This window comes from Rattus norvegicus, chromosome 20 (genome assembly GCF_021556685.1).
Source record: "Rattus norvegicus strain SHRSP/BbbUtx chromosome 20, alternate assembly SHRSP_T2T, whole genome shotgun sequence".
Lineage (NCBI taxonomy): Eukaryota > Metazoa > Chordata > Mammalia > Rodentia > Muridae > Rattus > Rattus norvegicus.
The window spans coordinates 32,462,103-32,489,057 of record NC_141553.1 but is presented as its reverse complement, the minus strand read 5'-3'; the positions used below and the strand labels follow the sequence as shown (position 1 = coordinate 32,489,057).

Genomic DNA, 26,955 nt, shown 5'->3' with positions numbered 1-26,955 from the left:
AGCTGTAGAAGACTACTACAAATCTGGTGGTCAGGATGAATAATAATATGGTAAAGTTGTGACCTTGCTGAGAAATACATCTGACGTCAAGATGCACAATGTGATGACCTGTGACCTTTCTGAAAAACCAACATCCTGTTGACTTCAGCTGACCATACGAATACTGTGTCCTTGGCCTGTGTAAATGTTTCCCACTTCCCTCCTCCCTCTGTTACCCCTGTTATGGTATAAATTCAGCCTTGGGAAAAAATAAAATTGTCACTTTGATCAGACTCTTGTCATGGCATCCTTCTTCGAGTCTCTTGTCCTCCATTTTCTTCCAGGTACCCTCTGCACCCTCGTTGACACCCCCCGCCCCCAACTCAAGCCCATTTGTAGTCAATCCTGACACTCTCTCTCAGACAAGGATAGATTCTCTCCTTCCTTTCTGTTTTGATATGTCTATTGATAGAATGCCTCATTAATAGAACCATACAGTATATAGCTTTACTTGTGTGCCTTTTTTTTTTTATTAACTTGAGTATTTCTTATATACATTTCGAGTGTTATTCCCTTTCCCGGTTTCCGGGCAAACATCCCCCTAATCTCTCCCCTCCCCTTTTTTATGGGTGTCCCCCTCCCCATCCTCCCCCCATTGCCGCCCTCCCCCCAACAATCTAGTTCACTGGGGGTTCAGTCTTAGTAGGACCAAGGGCTTCCCCTTCCACTGGTGATCTTACTAGAATATTCATTGCTACCTATGAGGTCAGAGTCCAGGGTCAGTCCATGTATAGTCCTTAGGTAGTGGCTTAGTTCCTGGAAGCTCTGGTTGCTTGGCATTGTTGTACATATGGGGTCGAGAGCCCCTTCAAGCTCTTCCAGTTCTTTCTCTGATTCCTTCAACGGGGGTCCTATTCTCAGTTCAGTGGTTTGCTGCTGGCATTCACCTCTGTATTTGCTGTATTCTGGCTGTGTCTCTCAGGAGCGATCTACATCCGGCTCCTCTCAGTCTGCACTTCTTTGCTTCATCCATCTTGTCTAATTGGATGGCTGTATATGTGTGGGCCACATGTGGGGCAGGCTCTGACTGGGTGTTCCTTCAGTCTCTGTTTTAATCTTTGCCTCTCTATTCCTTGCCACGGGTATTCTTATTCCCCTTTTAAAGAAGGAGTGAAACATTCACATTTTGATCATCCGTCTTGAGTTTCATTTGTTCTAGGCATGTAGGGTAATTCAAGCATTTGGGCTAATAGCCACTTATCAATGAGTGCATACCATGTGTGTTTTTCTGTGATTGGGTTACCTCACTTAGGATGATATTTTCCAGTTCCAACCATTTGCCTACGAATTTCATAAAGTCATTGTTTTTGATAGCTGAGTAATATTCCATTGTGTAGATGTACCACATTTTCTGTATCCATTCCTCTGTTGAAGGGCATCTGGGTTCTTTCCAGTTTCTGGCTATTATAAATAAGGCTGCTATGAACATAGTGGAGCACGTGTCTTTTTTATATGTTGGGGCATCTTGTGGGTATATGCCCAAGAGAGGTATAGCTGGATCCTCAGGCAGTTCAATGTCCAATTTTCTGAGGAACCTCCAGACTGATTTCCAGAATGGTTGTACCAGTCTGCAATCCCACCAACAATGGAGGAGTGTTCCTCTTTCTCCGCATCCTCACCAGCATCTGCTGTCACCTGAGTTTTTGATCTTAGCCATTCTCACTGGTGTGAGGTGAAATCTCAGGGTTGTTTTGATTTGCATTTCCCTTATGACTAAAGATGTTGAGCATTTCTTTAGGTGTTTCTCAGCCATTCGGCATTCCTCAGCTGTGAGTTCTTTGTTTAGCTCTGAACCCCATTTTTTAATAGGGTTATTTGTCTCCCTGCGGTCTAACCTCTTGAGTTCTTTGTATATTTTGGATATAAGGCCTCTATCTGTTGTAGGATTGGTAAAGATCTTTTCCCAATCTGTTGGTTGGTGTGGCTTCTTTTTAATGGTATGTATTTGAGAGTCAGTCAAGTCATAAAATTGTGCTTGGTCCCTTTCAGTGCTGAGGCATTTCTCACTGTAATGAATGTTTTACTATTTGTGTACCTATTCACCAGCTGGAATATATTTGGATAGATACCCATTTCTTCAATTCCCAACAGGTTATTTCTTACTCTAAGCTGTCCTTAGGGGTAAGATGTGAACTATTCTCTGATATGATAATAAGTCTTTCTTACATCTGTGTTTTCCTTTGATAACAGGACCACAGTGGCTAAGCAATGATGCACTTGGTTTTACAGAAGCAATACAAAGTGTTCTCAATCGCATGCAATGTGTATATGCTTCAGCCTTGAAAGACAGACCTGCTGAAGCATTCAGGTTTTAGTAACCAATTCAATAGGTGACAATCTCAAAATTCCAAATCCCAATTTGGAGAGTGTAAATCCCCCATCAGCTGTCAAGTGCTGTTGGTGGAGGTTGTCATGCTGTGGCTTTGTAATTTGGATGCCAGAGTTTCATGATGATCTTTCAGCATTAAGAACAGGCACAGCATGTGTAGGAGTGACCTCCCTGTGTACCCGAAGGACTTCTAAAAGGTGATACACATTCACTGAAGGCAAAGGCGTAAACAAGGTCTCCGTACAGTGTTCTAGAGGGACGCACACTGGCATTGCAAAGACTTGAATCAGTCACTGTAAGATACCACATCGCTGTCCACACAAAACTATGGGCCATCATTACCATAGGACAACAAAAGGGAGCTGTTTGTGTGGCAGGAAGGAGACCAGTAAAATTAGTGTCTTGGTTTGGGTTTTATTCCTGTGAAGAGACACCATGACCAAGACAACTCCTATAAAGGAAAACATTTAATTGGGGTTAGCTTACAGTTTCAGAGGTTTAGTCCACTATCATCATGGTAGGAAGCATGGCAGTGTCTAGGCAGACATAATGCTGGAGGAGGAGCTGAGGGTTCTATGTCTTGATCTACAGATAGCATGGAGGAGATTGTTCTATGTTGGGCATTGCTTGAGCATAGGAGACCTCAAAGCCTGACTTCATAGTGACACACTTCCTCCAACAAGGCCAAACCTCTTAATAGTAACACTCTCTATCAGCCAAGCACTCAAACATATGGGTCTGTAAGGAAAGACAGTGGTGGGGATCCAAACAAATTCCAGTGACAAATGTGGGTGAACATGTTGCAATCATTTCTATGATTTTGTACACTGAGTTAAAAATTAATTTAAACGTTGGAAATATTTAATCATGATATGTAAAAAATTATACAGTATTGCTATTTTCTTATAAATTATCCGTTTTTGGTGACAGACCCTCACAAGACCAGGTTGGCCTCAAGCTCCGAGTTCTGCATCCCAAGACTTTGGTTCTTATACATTCCTATACTGCTTTCTCTCTTTCACATTCATGGCCTCTTTTTCTTTCTTTTTTTTTTGGGGGGGGTGCAGTGAACTTTATTGATGATATTCAAGAGATAAGAGGGCTCCCTAGGCCCCTCCTGTTGTTATGGGGTCTGGGATGGAATTGTGAGGGAGACGCTCAGTGGGGGCTGAGTTGGGATGGGGACTCCTCAGCAACTGAGGGCCTCTCTCTTGCTCTCAGTATCCTTGCTGGGCTGGGTGGTCCAGGGTTTCTTACTCCTTGGAGGCCATGTAGGCCATGAGATCCACCACCCTGTTGCTGTAGCCGTATTCATTGTCATACCAGGAAATGAGCTTTAAAAGTTGTCATTGAGAGCAATGCCAGCCCCAACGTCAAAGGTGGAGGAGTGGGAGTTACTGTTGAAGTTGCAGGAGACAACCTGGTCCTCAGTGTAGCCCAGGATGCCCTTTAGTGGGCCCTCGACACCTGCTTCACCACTTTCTTGATGTCATCATACTTGACAGGTTTCTCCAGGCGGCATGTCAGATCCACAGCGGATACATTGGGGGTAGGAACACGGAAGGCCATGCCAGTGAGCTTCCCATTCAGCTCTGGGATGACCTTGCCCACAGCCTTGGCAGCACTAGTGGATGCAGGGATGATGTTCTGGGCTACCCACGGCCATCACACCACAGCTTTCCAGAGGGGCCAGCCACAGTCTTCTGAGTGGCAGTGATGGCATGGACTGTGGTCATGAGCCCTTCCACGATGCCAAAGTTGTCATGGATGACCTTGGCCAGGGGGGCTAAGCAGTTGGTGGTGCAGGATGCATTGCTGACAATCTTGAGGGCGTTGTCATATTTCTCATGGTTCACACCCATCACAAACATGGGGGCACCAACAGAAGGGGCAGAGATGATGACCCTTTTGGCTCCACCCTTCAAGTGGGCCCCAGCCTTCTCCATGGTGGTGAAGACGCCAGTAGACTCCATGACATACTCAGCACCAGTGTCAGTCACCCCATTTGATGTTAGCGGGATCTCGCTCCTGGAAGATGGTGATGGCCTTCCCGTTGATAATGAGCTTCCCGTTCTCAGCCTTGAGTGTGCCGTTGAACTTGCCATGGGTAGAGTCATATTGGAACATGTAGACCATGTAGTTGAGGTCAATGAAGGGGTCGTTGATGGCAACAATGTCCACTTTGCCAGATGCAGAGCAGAAGGCAGCCCTGGTAACCAGGCGCCCAATACGGCCAAATCCATTCACACTGACCATCACCATCTTGTCTATGAGACCAGACTGGCACTGCACGAGAAGATGCGGCTGTCTCTGGAACAGGGAGGAGCAGAGAGCCCTCTTTTTCTTTAATTGTTATCACACACACACACACACACACACACACACACACACAAATATTTGTGTGTGTCTGCTCAGTCCATATGTTACTTACATATGTTTTGGTATTGCATACCCGGTTCTCTGGGGAGTACTATTTCTCCTGCTCTCAGCATTCCTTTATTGCCTATAATTCTTTGTCAAGGGTTGAGGTTTTATTAACTTTCCTGCCTTCCATGTTGGCATGCTTCTTAGAGTCATCCTTGTTCAGGTCATGTTTAGGCATCCATGCTGGTGAGACTTCATGGGTATAGTTTCTGATATTTCAAGGAGACACAATCTCATAGCAAATTCCTTGTATCTGTCTTTTACAGCCTTTCTACCACCTATTCTGAAATGATCTCCAAGCTTTAGGTGCAGGATTTGTGCTGTAGATATTTTGATTGATACTGGGCTCCACAACTACATTTTTATCAGTTTAGTTTCCAGCAGTGGCCTTTGTCCATGGAAAGTGAGTTTTCTTGATGTGAATTAAGAACCACATTTATCTGTGGATATAAGCATAGATATTTAAAATGGGAAAGTGTGGGGCAGTGGTCTGTGAGAGGTATCCTGGTTCCTGGTTGAGCTGAGGTTTGAAACCCTACTGACCCTAAGGGATGGTAAGTGTTTCCCTAAACTCCCAAGAAACCAGGCCCCTGTCACATAGCTACAGCCCTCCCCACACCCCCCTGTGGAGATGTTTGTGACCATCGGTCACATAGGAGCAGCACCCCAAGCCCTCCCACATGTGGATAAAGTATCCCCAAGCTCTTAGACCAAGCCAATAGGAAGTAACTACTGTCAGACCCGGACCCAGCCCGAAACTGTACATAAATCCTATCCAGAAGGAATAAAGGCGTGTGCAAGAATTACTCTGTCGCCTGAGAGCTTCTGTCATAAGAGCTGTAACACTGCCACTTGTGGAAGAGTTCTGCTCTTCAGAAATCACTGCCAGAAGCTCCCCTGTACCCCTGGCTGTCTAGTCAGCCTCCTGCTGGCTCAGCCTGGCCCGATGTCTTGGAGCAACTGAAGCAGAAGACAGAGTTGGAGCAGTCCCAGCAGTGGAAGCAGTGGAGGGGATTCTCCTCTCTCTGCTGGAGTTCTCTCCCCTTTGCCTGAACCCTCGCACCTGGTCAGGCCGGAGAACTCTGTGGAAAGCCTCCAGTACACAGGCTCACAGGAAAGAACATGCTGGTTTAGTAAAGTAGTAGTTATGCGTTCTCTTTTAAGATCCATACTTCACTAACCCCGGGTAGTTGACTCAGTTTCCAGTACTAGACATGGTTCCCTCTTGTTGAGTGTGCCCAAAGTCCAGTTAGAGAGCTGTTGGTTACTACCATGGTATGTGTGACACTATTGTACTCTTAAGGTTAAGGTGCCATGCTGGTCATTGTACTGGTTCATAGGGATCATAGTTGGGTAGGTCTCTGAGTTATTTTCCTACGTTGTAAGTGTGTGTGGTACCTTCTAGCGCCATGAATGCTAATCTTTTATACACCATCTTTAAAAAGTGTGTGTGTGTGTGTGTGTGTGTGTGTGTGTGTGTGTGTGTGTGTGCGCGCGCGCGCGCTCACACGTGCATATGTCCTCATGAGCACATGAATGCAGTTGCTTGTGGAGGCCAGAAAAGGGTACTGGCTATCCTGGAGTTGGAGTTACATGTGGTTGTGAGCTGTGTGGAGAAACTTCTGGAACCAAGTTCCTCCATAAGCTCACTTAGCCACTGTTCTAGTTCTTATCGTTTTGATTCTAAAAATTGTTTCTACTTTTAAAACTTTTTGTGGGATGGGGATTAAACCCGGGGAATGTGGATGCCAGGTAAATGCTCTACCAGTGAGCCTCACTCTTGCCCTTAAGTCTTTAAAAGAGTGAAACTAAGGTTATGTCTTTTCTGGGGAAACTTTCCAGTAGTGTTTGTAGGAAGCCACATCTTACACGAATAGGCGGTGTAGCAAACGTTCAGTGTTATTTTATATCCTGGTAACGTGCATTACTTTTCTTCAGGGGTTTCTGGTCTCTGTCTTGAGTTTTCTCTTGTATCAGATCTTGCATGAATTAAATTGAATTCCTTTAACCACTTCTGCCAGGGTACCTGTTACTTGTTTGGGATTTCTTTAAAATCCCACTTGGCACAGTTCATCAGATGTCTTACCTTTGAGCAAATCCAGAAAACCTTTTATGCAACTGTTATCTGGTTCTCCATAAGCCATTACTCTCTGCACAAGTATGTCTCCTTGTAACACTGGATTAGTCAGAAACAAACACACACTGGATTAGTCAGAAAGAAACCTTCCAGTTTTCAGCTAAATTCCTTCTCCTCAACTCACCAATGTTATTTTTATTATCTTCTTTCCAAAAAATTTTAACAAATGTCTAATTTAAGAACTACTTTTCCATATTACATACAAGTCAAAATTATAGAGTGTAGAGTTGTGAAGTTTTTGTTTTTACTTCTTTCCCAGTAAGTTTTTTTTCTTTCTCTATTCATCCCCCCCACCCCCGCCTTTCAGACAGAATTTCATTTATTTCAGGATGGCATTGAACTTCTGTGTAGTCAAAGATGTTGGGACCTTCGGCTCTTCATGTCTCCACCACTGGAGTGCAAGGATTACGGGTGTACTCCGTCCTGTCAGGATTATTCAGCTCTGAAGATGGGGATGTCATGAATGCTAGGCGAGCGCTCTATGGTTGGGCCATGTGCTCTGCCCTTCTCCAGGAGTTCAATATATGAAATCAATGCAAAAAATTTTCCACGCATCTTTTATCACTGGTTTAGTCTAGTTGATCTTTTCTTTCCTCTTTTCTTTTTATTTCCTTTTTCTGGTAGTTGTCCTGGAGATTGAATCCAGGGCCTCACAACATGAGACAAACATTTTCCCACAGAGCTATATACCTCTCACCCTAATTCTTGCTATTAAAAATCACATCTATAGTATATTTCTTTTATTATGTACTCAAATGGTAATCACTGGCAAATCTGAAAACAGTCGTTTGCCTTGTCATTAGTTTAAATTGATCATAAATGTTGGCATTCCGGGATTGATTGCATTTTGAAAACTCTTCTTTTCAACCCAGATCGAACTTTATATCACTTTCGTAGAGCACAACTGCTCTAGCATTTGCTCAAATACCAGTCACAGACTTGAAAATACATTATGTTATGCCACATCAGACATTTAATTTCTTTGTTTTCTCCTTGTTTGACATTTCTGTTCCTTTTTTGTTGTTGTTGTTGTTCCTGAAGTTACCATGTGTGGTTTTTACTAAATGTCAGCCAGATTTTGTGCTCTTTCTATTAAGAATCTGTTTCCAGACGTGATTGTTGGGGGGAGGGCGGCAATGGGGGGAGGATGGGGAGGGGAACACCCATAAAGAAGGGGAGGGGGAGGGGTTAGGGGGATGTTTGCCCGGAAACCGGGAAGGGGAATAACACTCGAAATGTAAATAAGAAACACTCAAGTTAATAAAAAAAAAAAAGAAAAAGAAAAAGAAAAAAAAAAAGAATCTGTTTCCAGTCAAAAACTAGCTTCATTGGAAAGTGCCACTCTTGTACGTGAATGGTGAAACACAATAACGATAGTAACATAATCTGAGTGCTGTTTCTGTCCAGCCTGCAGTGCTTCTTGTGCCTCCTTCATCAGCACTCATGTACTCATGTCCTCGTGCAATCTAGCCCTCTGACCAAACAGCTCCTCAGACGGGAAGCTTACCAAACGCCACCTCTACCAGCTGCTCTGTGTTATTTCTAATTTTTTTTTACTCTATTTTCATTAGAGCACGAACATGACTTGCTTAAGCTGCAGGAGGACGGAGCTTTGCCTGTTTTCCCTACTTCAACCCCCACATACAAATCCAGGACAAAACAAAACATGGTGACAACTGTTAATTATGAATCCAGGAATCCATACGATTTCTGCTTCCTTCTTAAGGGAATAAATGAAGCATGGGTTCAATGCCATATTGCAGTTTGTGCTCATGGCCAACAACTGCCTTTCAGGGCCGGCTGTATTTTCTCATTTTCATAGACTACACTTTCTTCCACTTTTGTTCCCTTTTCTGCAACTGGAGAGGAAAACGAATTTGAAGTGAGGAGGAAACTGTCCTGGATTCAAGTTAGGAGAAGAGCAAAAGTTCATTGTTCTTCTTGTAAAGAGAATAGTTAACACCTCAGTGAAAACTTCAGGCATACTTTTTTTTTATTAACTTGAGTATTTCTTATTTACATTTCCAGTGTTATTCCCTTTCCCGGTTTACCGGCCAACATCCCCCTAACCCCTCCCAGTCCCCTTCTTTTGGTTCTTTTTTTTTTTTTTTGGTTCTTTTTTTTTTTCCGGAGCTGGGGACCAAACCCAGGGCCTTGCGCTTCCTAGGTAAGCGCTCTACCACTGAGCTAAATCCCCAGCCCCCCAGTCCCCTTCTTTATGGGTGTTCCCCTCCCCATCCTCCCCCCATTGCTGCCCTCCCCCCAACAATCACCTTCACTGGGGGGTTCAGTTTTAGCAGGACCCAGGGCTTCCCCTTCCACTGGTGCTCTTACTAGGCTATTCATTGCTACCTATGAGGTCAGAGTCCAGGGTCAGTCCATGTATAGTCTTTAGGTAGTGGCTTAGTCCCTGGAAGCTCTGGTTGCTTGGCATTGTTGTTCATATGGGGTCTCAAGCCCCTTCAAGCTCTTCCAGTTCTTTCTCTGATTCCTTCAACAGGGGTCCTATTTTCAGTTCAGTGGTTTGCTGCTGGCATTCACCTCTGTATTTGCTGTATTCTGGCTGTGTCTGTCAGGAGCGATCTACATCCGGCTCCTGTCGGCCTGCACTTCTTTGCTTCATCCATCTTGTCTAATTGGATGGCTGTATATGTATGGGCCACATGTGGGGCAGGCTCTGAATGGGTGTTACTTCAGTCTCTGTTTTAATCTTCGCCTCTCTCTTCCCTGACAAGGGTATTCTTGTTCCCCTTTTAAAGAAGGAGTGAAGCATTCACATTTTGATCATCCGTCTTGAGTTTCATTTGTTCTAGGCATCTAGGGTAATTCAAGCATTTGGGCTAATAGCCACTTATCAATGAGTGCATACCATGTATGTCTTTCTGTGATTGGGTTACCTCACTTAGGATGATATTTTCCAGTTCCAACCATTTGCCTACGAATTTCATAAAGTCATTGTTTTTGATAGCTGAGTAATATTCCATTGTGTAGATGTACCACATTTTCTGTATCCATTCCTCTGTTGAAGGGCATCTGGGTTCTTTCCAGCTTCTGGCTATTATAAATAAGGCTGCGATGAACATAGTGGAGCACGTGTCTTTTTTATATGTTGGGGCATCTTGTGGGTATATGCCCAAGAGAGGTATAGCTGGATCCTCAGGCAGTTCAATGTCCAATTTTCTGAGGAACCTCCAGACTGATTTCCAGAATGGTTGTACCAGTCTGCAATCCCACCAACAATGGAGGAGTGTTCCTCTTTCTCTGCATCCTCGCCAGCATCTGCTGTCACCTGAGTTTTTGATCTTAGCCATTCTCACTGGTGTGAGGTGAAATCTCAGGGTTGTTTTGATTTGCATTTCCCTTATGACTAAAGATGTTGAACATTTCTTTAGGTGTTTCTCAGCCATTCAGCATTCCTCAGCTGTGAATTCTTTGTTTAGCTCTGAACCCCATTTTTTTTGTTCTTTTTTTTCGGAGCTGGGGACCGAATCCAGGGCCTTGCGCTTCCTAGGTAAGCGCTCTACCACTGAGCTAAATCCCCAGCCCCAAAATGTGTAGCCCAGGCTGGCCTCGAACTCGTGATCCTCCTGCCTCTGCTTCCTTCAGCAAATCCTACTGGCGTGCGCCACCACAACCGCTGAACCCCATTTTTAATAGGGTTATTTGTCTCCCTGCAGTCTAACTTCTTGAGTTCTTTGTATATTTTGGATATAAGGCCTCTATCTGTTGTAGGATTGGTAAAGATCTTTTCCCAATCTGTTGGTTGCCGATTTGTCCTAACCACAGTGTCCTTTGCCTTACAGAAGCTTTGCAGTTTTATGAGATCCCATTTGTCGATTCTTGATCTTAGAGCATAAGCCATTGGTGTTTTGTTCAGGAAATTTTTTCCAGTGCCCATGTGTTCCAGATGCTTCCCTAGTTTTTCTTCTATTAGTTTGAACTTCAGGCATTCTTAATTGGCATCCCGTTCGTGATCTTTCAAATGCTTACCTAAGGAAAAGATTAGGAACTGCTAGCCTTTTTTGGTTAGACTAATGTGCTTTGTGGTTATTTCTTCAGTTTGTCACATATTCTGGGGCTTATGGATTAGTTTGGTAAAAGTTACTCTGAAGGCTCATGAAAGCCTATCAAGTCCTTCTGTTTAATTAAAATTTCTTAATTGGAGTAGAAAGTCAAACCAAAGAGAATGTCCTCAAAATCATGCAATACTGGTTGGTCAAATTGCTTTACTACATCTGATTTATGTCAACCTTGAATTGTTTCTAACATTTTTGAAGGTGTGGAGAAACTTTTTAGTCTCATATTTCATATTTTATGAAAAGAGTAAGATAAGGAAATGAGCATTGAGAAGTATAGCTGCCCAGGGGAAGGAAGCACTAAAGTGGTATTTGTTGGAAGTTGGCAGCAATTTCAGGACACTCAACTCCCTACACGTAGTCTGCCATATGAATTTTACTCTTAAATATCAGACAATTTTTATGTTATTGCCAAGTCACACTACCAACTTAAACTCTTGGCATCAATCATCCAACTTGTCCAATTTCAGGCTGAAGGATATGCAAAAATGACACAGAATCTCAACTAAGAAGAGTGAGGCTCTTCATGAAGGGCACTCAGAGATGGTTACGTTTAGCAGAAAGACTTGAACTTACTGCACTGGTGCCACTGGTGTACCTTTTGTCATGGATGTAACACCATGATGGGGACAACTCAGACAAGCTTCCCAGGTACCGTGTGTGTCATCATGGGTCCTACTTCCACATCAGAGCTGGCTCATGCTGTGTGAGGTGTGGACAGGGCTGATAGAATACGAGCCATGGACCCATGACATCTCAGGCCACTTCCTCTCACTTCTCATAGGTTCATCTCTGCAAAGGAGATGTTACCGCGCCATTTATTCTTATTTCCCAAGGCCTTTTAGATGTACCCGTGAATGTAAACATAATTTACATGTATAAAATACTATACATGGCTCCCAAGGAAGGTGTTCACTAGCAGTACTATAAGTTTTAAAAATAAGGGACTTAAAAGACATGACTAATGCTGAAGGAGAATAGCGAAAGGAAGGTCAATCTAAACATTTTGAACAAAGAAAAGAATGGTCTCATGCTGATAGCACCCAAAGAAGCATGAAACCACTGCTTGTCCGATTAATTTTAAGTTTCTCTATGTGGAATTTCATGGCTTCTATGGACTCAAGGCTACCCTTGAGCATCTCAAATTAACCTCAAGACAACACATGGGTTTCTTTCCTTGGGCCACCGTATCACTTTCTTGTCTCTGCATTTCCCTGTTATTTTCCCAAAGATTTTATTACGTAAAGATGATGAAACTTTGAGCCCCTTCAGTTCAGGGATATGGGGAGTAGCTGCACAGGGAAAAATGCAAGGCATCTGGAAACAGTGCCCAGAGGATGTAATGTGCCTCAGTGACCAACTGGCTGACTATATCCTGTTCTGTCATTCTTTTATTCCCTCCAGACACCTTTCTCTCCCCCTCTTCCAGCACCGAGTAGTAATGACTTCTTCATCTGGCACCACCACTACAGAGCAGAGGCCTTCCCAGGCCACATTGGTCATGCCCTGTTTCTATTGGTTGGAAGGAATGATGGACGAGCAGCAGATGCTGTTGTCTGCCTGGCTCCCTTGCTTAGTCTCGAGAGATTATTGATACTCATTAGTGGCCAGTCAGCTGTTCAGTAGAAGAACCTCAAGATCAATATAGGGGGTCTCAGAAGGCAGTAGCCCCTCAGCCCTGTGCATATAATACTAGTATCCCCACAGCTGTCACATCAAAACTTGAAGCCAAATATCCTCTCTGAAGCTTGCACTATCAGAAAGACAGATGTGTAAAATTGACTGAATTTCCCTCTTCCAGAGTTTCTGGGATGAGACGGCCTCCTTTCTAGTCACTTCCTCCTAATGAGTCAAACTCTAGTTCATAGATTTATCCAATGTACTATTCTTAGTGCGCGCCTGGCCAGTGCTGGAAGATCCTTTGAGTAATACTGGCCACAGTGATGAGAGGGCTGCAGAATGTCTGGTCAAACCCTTTCGATTTCGCTTAATTTTTTTTTCCTGGCCAGAGAGACTTTGATTCAGGAACTAAGTCTGTCTTACCAACCACCAGTTTGGATAGAAATCTATGCTATGCTTACAAAGATAAAACATAATTTTGGGAGTGTTGCTGGGTTTAGGTGGGGATGGGGGTTGACCTGGATCGTCTATGAACTATATTCAGTTCATGTGTAAGTGCACAAGCCCAAGCTGGATGTGGCTCTTTACTGAACAGCTGAGTAGTGTCTGCTGCGTTTCAGTGAAAATCTTATTAGGCAGAAGGTAGATTTTGGGATTGACTAAAGGCCGCAGCTGCTGTCATCCATCACTCTCTCCCTTCCCAATGAGAAGAGTGTTAGGCTTGCCTGTGGGTGAGATGGGCTGACTGACTGCTAACTGGAAATGAGGAAATCATTACTCAGGCACACAAGAAAAACCTGCGATGTCATGATGGAGCATATGAATAAGCCAGTCTTTGTTAGATCAAATATTTTTCAAATTCAGAAATATTTTGCTGGCTCATAGCACGGCACTGTGTAGTAATTTCTTAATTTATTAAATGACTGCGTGGTTTACAGTTAATATGTTATTTTGGACTGACACAGCACACAGGGCTGCATATATATATATATAATCTTTAGTGTTGAGAATATTAGATATAAAATATTAAGTGTTATGAATTAAACCTGATTGATAAAGATGGAATGAATGAACTTATCTGTTAATAAAGTATATAGGGTGAGTGAATGTTTTCAGACATCACGAAATAAGACATTCACTTTTTCCTTTTATCTGTGACTTCTCTGGAATATAAAGGTGACCAGAACAAACTAAGCTGATTTCAGGGGAGGAAATAGCAGCTGATTGTCCTGATGACTTGAGTCCCATCCCTACTCTATCTATTTTAAAAGACACAGTAGATAGAGTACATCTGTAATTCGATCCTTCGGTTCCTACAACAAGATGAGAGGCAGAGACAGGAGACTCCCCTGGAAGCTCTTGTGCCAGCTAGCATAAAGGATACAATGGCAGAAATAACAGAGTGCCTGAGACTCTGTAAGTTGTCCTCTGACCTCCTCACTCATGCTATGTCACCTTTAAGACCACACACACACCCTCAATAAATAAGTATAATAAAAATGTCAGCTCATAAGCAGGTGAGTTGTGCATTTTTAAAATGCAAAGTAAAATGATAATGTAGCATTTTTACCCACAAACCCAGCAAATTTGTACTATCTTTTGATTGTGTTCTTTCTCCTACCCCCAAGTCCTTCCAGATCTCTTCTACCTCCCTCAAAACTTTGTGTTCTCACTCTCTCTTTCTCTTAGAGCAAAAACATGAAAATCAAAACAAACAAAAACAGAGAAAACCCCGTGGAATCCATTTCGTGTTAGCCAATCATTTCTGGCCGTGTGGATTGCCCTGGAGTGTGGTTGACACACCCAGTGATGGTCTAAAGGGAAAACTGGTTTTCCCTTTGCCAGTAGATATCAATTGAAAACTGTTTCTTGGTTAGGAGTAGGACTTAGTGTCCACTTTCCCCTCGGTGTGAGATTTTGTCTGATTTGAACTCTGCACGTCTTGCACATGCGGTTATAGTCCTGTAACAGCATGCGAATGTCTGGAAGACATTATTTCCACCCCTTCTCGCTCCTACAGTCTTTCTGCCTCCTCTTCCTCGTAGATCCCTGAGCCTCAAGAGGAGGGGTTTGAGAAAGATAACTCACTCAGGGTGGAGTGCTGCAAAATCTCACTCTCCACATATTGTCCAGTTGTGCTAACACCCATGTTCTGCAAGAAGAAGCATCTTTTGATGAAGGTTGAGTGATGTATCAAATCTATGCATTAGGAGTCATTTTGGTGCTGTAGTTTGTTTTGTTTTTTGGCAGAAGAATAGAAGTAGGTTTTTCTCTCGGGTGATAGTGATGGTCAGTTTTCTCCTCTGGTCGTGTGTGCAGTGCCTCCCAGCACCGTGAGTGCCAATCATGAAGGATGAAATTTCTAGTTGGGTAGCACCTCAGTTTCTGCAGGTTTAGTGGCGTACATGGTGTCTTCATCATCAGGCTGTGGAGAGAAATCAATGTCTCAGGAAAGAGCTCGTGATGTTTTGTGGGTTGTCTATGGACCCCTCTAGCCAATGACTGTAACTGGTTCCTGGCATTGGAGGTTTTACTGGTAGCACATCTTCTGGAGCATTGTCTCCCCCATTATGTAGTGAACATACTTAAGTTCCTTTCATATATGTATATAATTTAGGAAACTACTTCAGTAGTAGGTCTCCATATTGATTTACAAAAGGTCATCGGTGTTAGTTGTTCCTCCTTCTATTATATCTGTTACCCTGCCCTCCCTCCCTCCTCCACATTTCATCCGCCTTTTTAGTTTGTCCTTTATATTTTTATTAAAAATTCTATCTGATCTCTTACTAGCTATCTAAACTGTGGATATTCTAAATGACATAAAAATTTAAAATGTAAAAGTTAACATCCACGTATGAGAGGAAAGCATGTAATATGTGTCGTTTTGGTTCTGGGTTCCCTCATTCACGATGATTGTTTCTAGTTCCATCCATTTATCTGCAAATTTCATAATTTCATTTGTTTTAAGAGCTGAAAAATACTCCATAACATACATGTGTCACATTTTTATTATCCACTCATTAGTGGATGGACATCTAGACTGTTTCCAAATTTCGACTCTTTGAGTAGAGAATCAGTAAACATGGTTAAGCAAGTGTCTGTGTAGTAGGATGTAAAGTCCTTGTCTTATACCCAAGAGTGCTATAGTTAGATACTGAGATAGATCCCAGCTTATTCCCAGCTTTCTAGGAACCACCATAGTGAGATTCAAAGTAAAAGTTTGCAGTAGTAGCAGCAATGAGTGCTCCCAAATCCCACATCCTCACCAGCAGGGGGTGTTATTTGTTTTATCGATTTTGACTATTCTGATTGCGGTAAAATGAAATCTCAAAGTGGTTTTTAAATTGCATTTCCTAATGACTAAGGTTATTGAAGATTTGTGTTTTTTTTTTCAATTTCTGTGAAGAATTACGTTAAAATTCTGATGGGGATTGTATTGAATCTGTAGAGTGTTTTTGGTAGCGTGGCTTTTTTTTTTTATGTTAATCCTATTAATCCACAAGCATGGGAGATCTTCTCAACTTACGATGTGCTCTTCGATGTCTTTCATCAAAGTCTTAAACTTCTTTATTATACAAGTCTTTCACTTGCGTGGTTAGAGCTACCCCAGAGGGTTTTTTTTTTTGAACTATTATGAAGGATACTGTTTTCTGATTTCTTTTTCAGTAAAGAAATCAGAAATGTCTTTCTCTGATTGTGTGTGTGCGTGCATACGTGTGCTAAATTTTCATTCCGCTACTTTGCTGAAAGTGTCTATCAGCTGTAGTAGTCTCCAGCTGGAGTTTTTAGGGTCTTTATGTATAAAATCATATTATCTACAAATAGGTATCTTGACTTCTTCCCTTCCTACATGTGTCCCCTTGATTTTCTTCAGTGATTTAGCTAAAACTTCACATACTGTATTGAACAGGTGTGAAAAGAATGGCTAGCCTTGAATTGTTCCTGATTTTAAAAGAAATACTTTCTCTCTATTTAGATTGATGTTGGCTGTGGGCTTGCTAGAAATTCCTTCATATGAGGTACGTCTTTTGTATCACTTATGAAGGACTTTTGTCAAAGCTATTTTCAGCATCTGATGAGATGATCATGTGTGTAGTATTTTTTTTTTTTTTAGTTTCTTGGGCGCTTTTTATTTTTTATTTTTTTGTCTTTTAGTCTCTTTGTGTGATGGATTACATTTACTGGATTGTATATATTGAACCATCTCTGTTTCTTTGGGATGAAACCTACTTGATAATGATAGACAATACTTTTGATGTGCTCTAGAATTTATAGATATTTTATTGAGAATTTTAAATTTATGGTCAAAAGGTAAATTGGTATAATTTTTGTTTTGTTGGGTCATTGTGTCATTTCGGTATCAGGAAAATAGTGGTATTATAAAACAAACCAATAAATATTTCTTCAGTTTCTCTTTGGCAGGATAATTTCAGGAATATTGGCATTAGTTCTTTGAAGATATGGGAGAGTTCTGTCCTGAATGTATCTGGTCCTGGGCTTTTTTTAGTTGGGTGATTTTTAATCACTGCCCCTATCTAACTGGTTGTTGGTTTGTTTAAATTATTTAATGTTAATTTAACTTTGGAAGGTTGTATATACCAAGACATTCATCATTTTATAAAGCTTTTTTCTAGTTTGGTAAAATACAGATTTAAAAAGTCTCTATGATTCTCTGAATTACCTCAGTGTCTATTTTAATCTCTAATATATTAATTTGCATCTTTACTCTCTTTCCTTTGTTTGGGATGCTTGCAAATCTCTTGTTAATTTTTCTCACAGAAACAACTCTTTTTTTCATCAAGTCTTTGTTTTTTTTGTTTGTTTCTGTTTTTTAAGTTTGGCCTTGAGTTTAGTATTTTTCTTGTAGTTTTTCTAAAGATTTCAAGTGTCTTTTTTTTTTTTTGGTTCTTTTTTTTCCGGAGCTGGGGACCAAACCCAGGGCCTTGTGCTTCCTAGGTAAGCGCTCTACCACTGAGCTAAATCCCCAGCCCCGATTTCAAGTGTCTTAAGGTATTAATAGATGATCTCTCTAAATTTTTTATGTAGGCCTTTAGTCTATGAATTTGCCTCTTAGAACCACTATCACTGTGTCCTATAGGTTTGAATATGTTGTGGTTTTTGTTTTTCTTTCTCATTCAACTATAAAATATTCAAATTTTCTTCTTGAATTCTGTTTTGATCCAATTTTCATTCAGTTCTGAGTTGTTCAGCTTCCAAGGTTTTTTTTTTTCTTAAAACAAAATTTTATTACACAAAGGTTGTCACATAATTGGATACTTCTCTACTCTGTACACAATCACTCTCACCCTCCACGATAGGCTGCTTCTGAACTTCTTATGTGGTGATACAGCGCTATAGTCCTGATGCTAACAGAACAATAGAGATGCCTCAGTGATTTAAGTTGAAAGCAGGACCCTGGTATATGGCTCTTGCACCTAGCATCAGGAATGTACAAATGCCTTTATTCAAAAATCCAAAATAAGTTATCTGTAGGCATGAACAATGACAGCAGCAAGCCATTATGTATTGTCAAAGGAAACCAGTAACTAATGGTTACAGTGGTCAGCCTGCCTTCTCGTCAGTCATTTTCTTCAGATGATTTCTCTGAAGTTATTGGTGAGGAACCTGCCTGGAGCTTCCTGTCACAGTTCATTGATAAGGCAAAGCACTATTCTAGGAGTTAGAACATGCCACCTCCCATCCCCCCTCCTATTCCACCCATTGCACCCTTTCCAGGGTCCTTCTCTTCTTTAGAAATGTCTGTCACTACAGCTTCAGATGTAGTTAGCAAGGAGGCCACCCCAGCAGCATCTAGTAAAGCAGTTCTTACAACCTTTTTGGATCAATAGTTCCCTTTCCACCATGTTCACAAAGTCTCCAAGCACGGCGTCATAATCAACCTCTGAGGAACTCTGCAGAATTTTCTCAACTATCAAAGATCCTTCAACACCCGCATTCTTAGCAACCGTCATTGCAGGAATTTTAAGTGCTCTTTTAATAATTTCTATACATATTTTCTGATCTTCATTAGCAGGCTTTAATGAATGCAAGGCTGGGATGCAGTGAAACAGAGCGCAGCCCCCTCCTAGAACAATGCCTTCTTCAACAGCTGCTCTCGTAGCATTGAGAGCAGCTGTAACTCTGTCTTCTCATTCACTTCAATATCACTCATCCCTCCAACCTTCAACACAGCTACTCCATCTGGAAGTTTAGCAAGTCGCTCATTCAGCTTTTCCTTTTCATATTCATTAGTGACGTCTGGCTGCTCAGTGATTTCTTGAATATGTTTTTCAATGTGAGCTTTGTCACCTTTCCCTTTCAAAAACATGGCATCCTCTTCGGTGACAATGACCTCTCCAACTTTTCCTAAATCATGATCTTGAACGTCTTCAAGATTTAGATTCAACCCCTCTTCTACAAACACCGCACCACCAGTAGCGATAGCCATATCTTTAAACTGGTTCTTCCTGTTGTCCTCAAACCCTGGAGCTTTGACTGCTACAACCTGAAGACCAACTTTTAGCCTGTTCAAAACCAGTGCGCTAAGAGCTTCTCCATCAACATCTTCAGCAATTATGACCAAGGGCTTCCGATGAGCATTGGCAATTTCAAGAGCAGGTACAATGGACCGAACACTAGAAATTTTCTTTTCACGCAACAAAATATAGGCGTCTTGGAATTCACATTTTTGACCTTTTGATATGTTAATAAAATATGGGGAAATATATCCTCTGATCAAACTTCATGCCTTCAAAAATGTCTAGCTCATCTTTCAGGGTTTCCCCATCCTTCACTGTGATGACACCCTTTCTTCCAACCTTCTTCGTTGCATCAGAAATGATGTTCCCAATGCCTTTGTCTCCATTTGTAGAAATTATAGCAATTTCCTCAGGGGTTGTCACAGGTTTAGATTGTTTCTTAAGTTCAGCAACCACAGCATCATCAGCCACCATCACACCTCTCCGGATTCCCACTGGATTAGCCCCCTTGCTGATCTTCTCAAAGCCCTCCTTGGCAATAGACCAGGCCAGAAGAGTGGCAGTGGTGGTGCCATCCTCAGCCTCTTCGTTTGTGTTATTGGCAACATCCTGAACAAGTTTAGCTCCGTTGTTTTTGTATTTATCCTTTAAATCAATTGACTTTGCAACAGTGGCCCCATCTTTTGTTACTTTGAAACTTTCCCAACTCTGTTCAGTAGTCACTGTTCTTCCCTTTGGCCCCGTTGTAACAGCTACCGCATTGGCTAAAAGGTCTACACCTTGAAGCATTAAGGCTGGAGCATCTGCACCAAATTTAACTCTTTGGCATAGGCCCGAGTGCAATGAGGAGCCAGTTCCCGAGACACTGGTCTCATCTGGCGAAGGACTGTGGGTGGGTAGTCGGAGCATTTCTGAGCCGCCTCAGCCCTGTGGCCTCAGCACTCTGCCACCGCCCTACGCTGGCTCCTGGGTCCCGCTCTTCTCTAGAACTTTCCAGAAGGCCCTGCGCTTTTTGTAGGTGAAAGATCAAGTGGCGTCATTTCCGGGAGGGGCTCATTCTTTCACCTCAGCTGCTGGCCTGGAAAAGCCTAGAAAGTGCTCCCCCGTTCTTCCGCCTCCAGCTGCCAGCAACAGCCAGCCTGCCAGCAGCCTGCGCGGAGCCCTCCTTCAGTTTTAATCCAAGGTAGTCAGATAGGATGCAGGGTGTTACTTCAGTTTTCTTTTATCCTTTGAGACTTGCTTTGTGTCTGAGTATGTAGTCAATTCCGGAGAAAGTTCTATGAGCGGCTGAGAAGGTATATTTTTAGTGCTTGAATGGAATGTTGTATAGGTGTCTGTTAGGTCCGCTTTATTCATGTTACTTAATTCCAGCGTTTTTCTCTTCAGTTTTTGTCTGTATGACCTGTCTGTTGGCCATAGTGTGGTACTGAAGTCGGCTACTATCACTATGTTACAGTCAATATGCGATTTTAGTGGTGCTTGTTTCTTCATGAGCCTTTGTATTTAGTGGTCTAATCTTAGGGCTGTAATATATTCCCCATTGGATTTTCCCTTTAATGAGAATGTAGTATCCTTCCTTACCACTTCTGTTTTATTTTGGTTTGAAGTCTGTTTCGTCAGATATTAAAGTAACTACATTTGCCTGCTTCTTGGGTCCATTAACTTGGGATATCTTTTTCCATTTTTTTCGACTCTGAGGATAGCTTTGCTAGCGAGGTGTGTTCCTTAGATGCAGCAGAAAAATGGGTCATGGTTTTTAATTTAGTTTATTACTTTGTACCTTTTAATTGGTGATTCCAGGTTATTAATATTGAAAGTTGTTAAGAAACAGTGTCTATTGTCTGATATTATTTTGTTGTGTTGGTGTGGTTCCTCCACACACTTTGACTGACTGCTATGTGTAGCATAAAATATATAAAAGCCTTCCACCCTATTGCTGCCCAGGACTGGCAGATGGTCCATCTTTTCCAGCGTGGTGGGCAGGCCAAAGCCGCATTCTTCCCTCTTACCCAGGGCTCTTTCCTCCTGTTTCACTGAATTCCCACTGCTGGCTGTTGCCATGCACATCCTCGCACTTCCAAATTTCCATGGCTGGTCGCCATGCTCTGCTGTACCATTCTCTGGAACTCAGTTGAGTCACTGTGTGAAGGAAATCACACAATCTTAGTTTAGAATCAACAGGGAGCACAATCACTGGGTGCAGAATACAGCACCCTAGTTTTACAAACTATTCTATGTTAGAAATTCTCTGGTGGTGGATCTGCCACTCGAAACATCAGCCTCTGGCTTTTACATTCTGTCTGCCTTCTTGCTCTCCTCTGTCCAAAACTGATGTAGTTCTTTTTCCTGCCTTCTCTTCTTCTTTGTGACCTGGAAGTCCTGTCTACCCATTGGTGATTGGTCCCTTGTAATGTTTATTTATTAGGAGAAGATCCTACCAAATATCACCCTTTCTGTCCAACAAAAAACTTTTCTCTCAAATACAAATTAAGCATAATTATTTACCATTTTATATTTATAAAGTATAAGGTAGACCTAACATCCAGTCCATCATTTTTTATTGGATATTTTTTATTTACATTTCAAATGTTATTGCCTTTCCTAGTTTCTCGACCATAAGCCTATCCCAATCCCCTTTCCCCTTCGTCTATGAGGCTGTTCCCCCTCTGCAACCCCTCCCCAACTGCTCCCCTCCCAGCCCTGACATTGCCCTACACTGGGGGATCCAGCCTTGACAGAACCAAGGGCTTATCCTTCCATTGGTGCCCAACAAAGCCATCCTCTGCTACATATGCAGCTGGAGCCATGGGTCTGTCTGTGTGTACCCTTTGGGTAGTGGTTTAGTCCCTGGGAGCTGTGGTTGGTTGGTATTGTTGTTCTTATGGGGTTGTAAGCCCTTTGAGATCCTTCAAAGATTTCTCTAACTCCTCCGATGGGAACCTCATTCTCAGTTCAATGTTTTGCCACTAGCATTAGCCTCTGTATTTGTCAGGTTCTGGCAGAGCCTCTCAGGAGACAGCTATACCAGGCTTCTGTCAGCATGCACTTCTTGGCTTTATCAATATTGTCTAGGTTTGTTGTCACCTGGGTTTTTTTTTTTTTTTTTTTTTTTTTTACTCTTAGCCATTCTATATTGGATATTAGCCCTCTATTGGATGTAGGATTGGTAAAGATCTTTCCCCAATCTGTTGGTTGTTGTTTTGTCCTACTGACAATGTTCTTTGCTTTACAGAAGCTTTGCAGCTTTATGAGATCTCATTTGTCAATTATTGATCTTAGAGCATAAGCCATTGGTATTTTGTTCAGGAAAATTTCCCCAGTACCCATGTGTTCAAGGCTCTCACACACTTTTTTTTCTATTAGTGTGAGTGTATCTAGTTTAATGTGGCAGTCCTTGATCCACTTGGACTTAAGCTTTCTACAGGGCAATAAGAATGGACAAATTTGTATTCTTTAACATGCTGACAATTTGCTGAAAATGCTATTTTTTCCACTGGATGATTTTAGCTCCTTTGTCAAAGATCAAGTGACTATACATGTATTGGTTCATTTCTGGGTCTTCAGTTCTATTCCACTGATCTACCTGCCTGTCTCTATTCCAATACCATACAGTTTTGTTTTTGTTTTTGTCACTATAGCTCTGTAATATTGCTTGAGGTCAGGGATGGTGAATCCCCCAGAAGTTCTTTTATTGTTGAGGATAGTTTTCACTATCCTGGGTTTTTTGTTATTCCAGATGAATTTGCAAATTGTTCTGTCTAACTCTTTGAAGAATTGAGTTGGTATTTTGATGGGGATTGCATTGAATCTGTAGATCGCTTTTGGCAAGATGGCCATTTCTTTTTTTTTGATTTTGGAGTTGCTTTTATTAATATAGGAGGCAGGAGACTTCTGCAAGGCACAGGAACTGGGTAAATACTATTGATGCAGATATTAACAAGCACGTGGAGGTGCATACTGCTCTGAAGGTGTCTCAAATACCCCACCCCGGCCACTTCTATGGAAGCATCGTTTACTAATTATAAAGAATTCATCTCTTCATTAAATTGAGTACCATTAGTATCCAAGAGCAGAAACTGTTAATATTTTGATATTTAATCAAGTAAATACCCATCCCATCAAATAATCCTGATACATTTCACAATGTTGTCATTTAATCTTTTATTTTTTTTTATTAACTTGAGTATTTCTTATATACATTTCGAGTGTTATTCCCTTTCCCGGTTTCCGGGCAAACATCCCCCTCCCCCCTCCCCTTCCTTATGGGTGTTCCCCTCCCAACCCTCCCCCCATTGCCGCCCTCCCCCCATAGACTAGTTCACTGGGGGTTCAGTCTTAGCAGGACCCAGGGCTTCCCCTTCCACTGGTGCTCTTACTAGGATATTCATTGCTACCTATGGGGTCAGAGTCCAGGGTCAGTCCATGTAGAGTCTTTAGGTAGTGGCTTAGTCCCTGGAAGCTCTGGTTGCTTGACATTGTTGTACTTTTGGGGTCTCGAGCACCTTCAAGCTCTTCCAGTTCTTTCTCTGATTCCTTCAACGGGGGACCTATTCTCAGTTCAGTGGTTTGCTGCTGGCATTCGCCTCTATATTTGCTGTATTCTGGCTGTGTCTCTCAGGAGAGATCTACATCCGGCTCCTGTCGGTCTGCACTTCTTTGCTTCATCCATCTTGTCTAATTGGGTGGCTGTATATGTATGGGCCACATGTGGGGCAGGCTCTGAATGGGTGTTCCTTCAGTCTCTGTTTTAATCTTTGCCTCTCCCTTCCCTGCCACGGGTATTCTTTTTCCTCATTTAAAGAAGGAGTGAAGCATTCACATTTTGATCATCCGTCTTGAGTTTCGTTTGTTCTAGGGATCTAGGGTAATTCAAGCATTTGGGCTAATAGCCACTTATCAATGAGTGCATACCATGTATGTCTTTCTGTGATTGGGTTAGCTCACTCAGGATGATATTTTCCAGTTCCAGCCATTTGCCTACGAATTTCATAAACTCGTTGTTTTGATAGCTGAGTAATATTCCATTGTGTAGATGTACCACATTTTCTGTATCCATTCCTCTGTTGAAGGGCATCTGGGTTCTTTCCAGCTTCTGGCTATTATAAATAAGGCTGCGATGAACATAGTGGAGCACGTGTCTCTTTTATATGTTGAGGCATCTTTTGGGTATATGCCCAAGAGAGGTATAGCTGGATCATCAGGCAGTTCAATGTCCAATTTTCTGAGGAACCTCCAGACTGATTTCCAGAATGGTTTTACCAGTCTGCAATCCCACCAACAATGGAGGAGTGTTCCTCTTTCTCCACATCCTCGCCAGCATCTGCTGTCACCTGAGCTTTTGATCTTAGCCATTCTCACTGGTGTGAGGTGAAATCTCAGGGTTGTTTTGATTTGCATTTCCCTTATGACTAAAGATGTTGAACATTTCTTTAGGTGTTTCTCAGCCATTCAGCATTCCTCAGCTGTGAATTCTTTGTTTAGCTCTGAACCCCATTTTTTAATAGGGTTATTTGTCTCCCTGCGGTCTAACTTCTTGAGTTCTTTGTATATTTTGGATATAAGGCCTCTATCTGTTGTAGGATTGGTAAAGATCTTTTCCCAATCTGTTGGTTGCTGTTTTGGCCTAACCACAGTGTCCTTTGCCTTACAGAAGCTTTGCAGTTTTATGAGATCCCATTTGTCGATTCTTGATCTTAGAGCATAAGCCATTGGTGTTTTGTCCAGGAAATTTTCTCTAGTGCCCATGTGTTCGAGATGCTGCCCCACTTTTTCTTCTATTAGTTTGAGTGTATCTGGTTTGATGTGGAGGTCCTTGATCCACTTGGACTTAAGCTTTGTACAGGGTGATAAGCATGGATCAATCTGCATTCTTCTACATGTTGACCTCCAGTTGAACCAGCACCATTGGCTGAAAATGGTGTCTTTTTTCCATTTGATGGTTTTGGCTCCTTTGTCAAAAATCAAGTGACCATGTTTCCAGGATTTTTATCATGAAGAGGTGTTGAATTTTGTCAAATGATTTCTCAACATCTAATGAGATGATCATGTGTTTTTTTTCCTTTGAGTTTGTTTACAGAGTGGATTACTTGGATGGATTTCTGAATATTGAACCATCCCTGCATCCCTGGGTTGAAGTGTACTTGATCATGATGGATGATCATTCTGATGTCTTCTTGGATTCGTTTTTTGAAAATTTTATTGACTATTTTTGCTTTGATATTCATAAGAGAAATTGGTCTGAAGATCTCTTTCCTTGTTGGGTCTTTGTGTGATTTAGGTAATTGTGGCTTCATAGAAGGAGCTAGATAGTGTTCCTTATGGGTTTTTTTGTTTGTTTGTTTGGCTTCTTTTTGTTTCTATTTTGTGGAATAGTTTGGAAAGTATTGGTACTAGGTCTTCTGTGAAGGTCTGATAGAATTCTCTACTAAACTCATCTTGTTCTGTGCCCTTTTTGATAGGGAGACTTTTAATAAATGCTTCTATTTCTTTAGGAGATATGATACTGTTTAGATGGTTTATCTGATCCTGGTTTAACTTTGGTATATGGTATCTGTCTAGAAAATTGTCCATTTCTTCCAGATTTTCCAGTTTTGGTGAAGATAGGCCTTTTTAAAAAACTAGGATCTGATGATTTTTTAAAATTTCCTCAGATTCTGTTGTTATGTCTCCCTTTTCATTTTTGATTTTGTTAATTTGGATATACTCTCTGTGCCCTCTGGTTAGTGTGGGTGAGGGTTTATCTATCTTGTTTATTTTCTCAAAGAACCATCTCCTGGTTTTGTTGATTCTTTTTATAGTTCTTTTTGTTTCTACTTGGTTAATTTCAGCCCTGAGTTTGATTATTTACTGCTGTCTTCTCTTCTCGCATGTATTTTGTTGAAGACAATTTACTGGCCCTTTAAGTTGGGAGTCTTCACTCTCTTCTATATCTATCATCCTTAGGTTTGACCTTCTATTTGTGTCCTGGATTTCTTGGATATTTTGGATTAGCTTTTTGCATTTTACATTTTCTTTGATGGTTGCGTCAATGTTTTCTATGATATCTTCTGTCCTGGAGATTCTCTCTTCTATCTCTTGTATTCTCCTGATCTGTTTCCTAGGTTTTCTATCCCCAGGATTTTCTTCCTTTTTGATTTCTTTATTGTTTCTATTTCTATTTCTACTTTTAAAAATCCTGGATGGTTTTGTTCAGTTCCTTCACCTGTTTGATTGTGTTGTCCTGTATTTCTTTAAGGAATTTTTGTGTTTCCTCCTTAAGTGCTTCTACTTGTTTACCTCTGTTATCCTGTATTTCTTTAAGGGAGCTATTTATGTCCTTCTTAAAGTCCTCTTTCATCATCATAAGATGTGATTTTCAATGTATATCTTGCTTTTCCAGTGTGTTTGGATATACAGTATTTGCTTTGGTGGAAGAACTGAACTCTGGTGATGCCAAGTGAAATTGGTTTCTGTTGCTTAGGTTCCTGTGCTTGTCTCTTGCCATCAGGTTGTCTCTGGTGTTGGCTTGTCTAGCTGTCTGTGACAGTGGCTTGGCCCTCCTGTAAGCCTGTGTGTCAGCACTCCTCTATACCTGTTTTCTTACAGCCAGATCTGGGTACAGAGAGCTGTGGGACTGGTTCAGCTCCAGGTGCAGACAGAAACCGGAAGGTCTTGTCCCAGACTGCTCCTGGGTTTGTGTGTCCTGAGGCCTGTAGGCAGGTTGCTCAGAGCAGAAGACTTGGTCTTATCTCTGCTTGCAGGTGCATCAGCACTCCTGGTGACCAGCTCTGGGCCCAGGCAGAATCTGGCCAGTCCATCATTTTTGTCAATTAAATAGAAAAATCTGTTACCTATTCTAACTTAAAAAAGGCT

At 41.8% G+C, this 26,955-nt stretch overlaps 2 pseudogenes; both read right to left on the bottom strand.

Moving 5' to 3' along the window:
• Nucleotides 1–3,554: 3,554 nt before the first annotated feature.
• LOC147998639 (glyceraldehyde-3-phosphate dehydrogenase pseudogene) lies at nucleotides 3,555–4,703 on the bottom strand (annotated as a pseudogene).
• Nucleotides 4,704–18,305: 13,602 nt separating this feature from the next.
• The window catches only part of Hspd1-ps6 (heat shock protein family D (Hsp60) member 1, pseudogene 6), a 95,614-nt pseudogene continuing 86,964 nt past the window's right edge, over nucleotides 18,306–26,955 (bottom strand).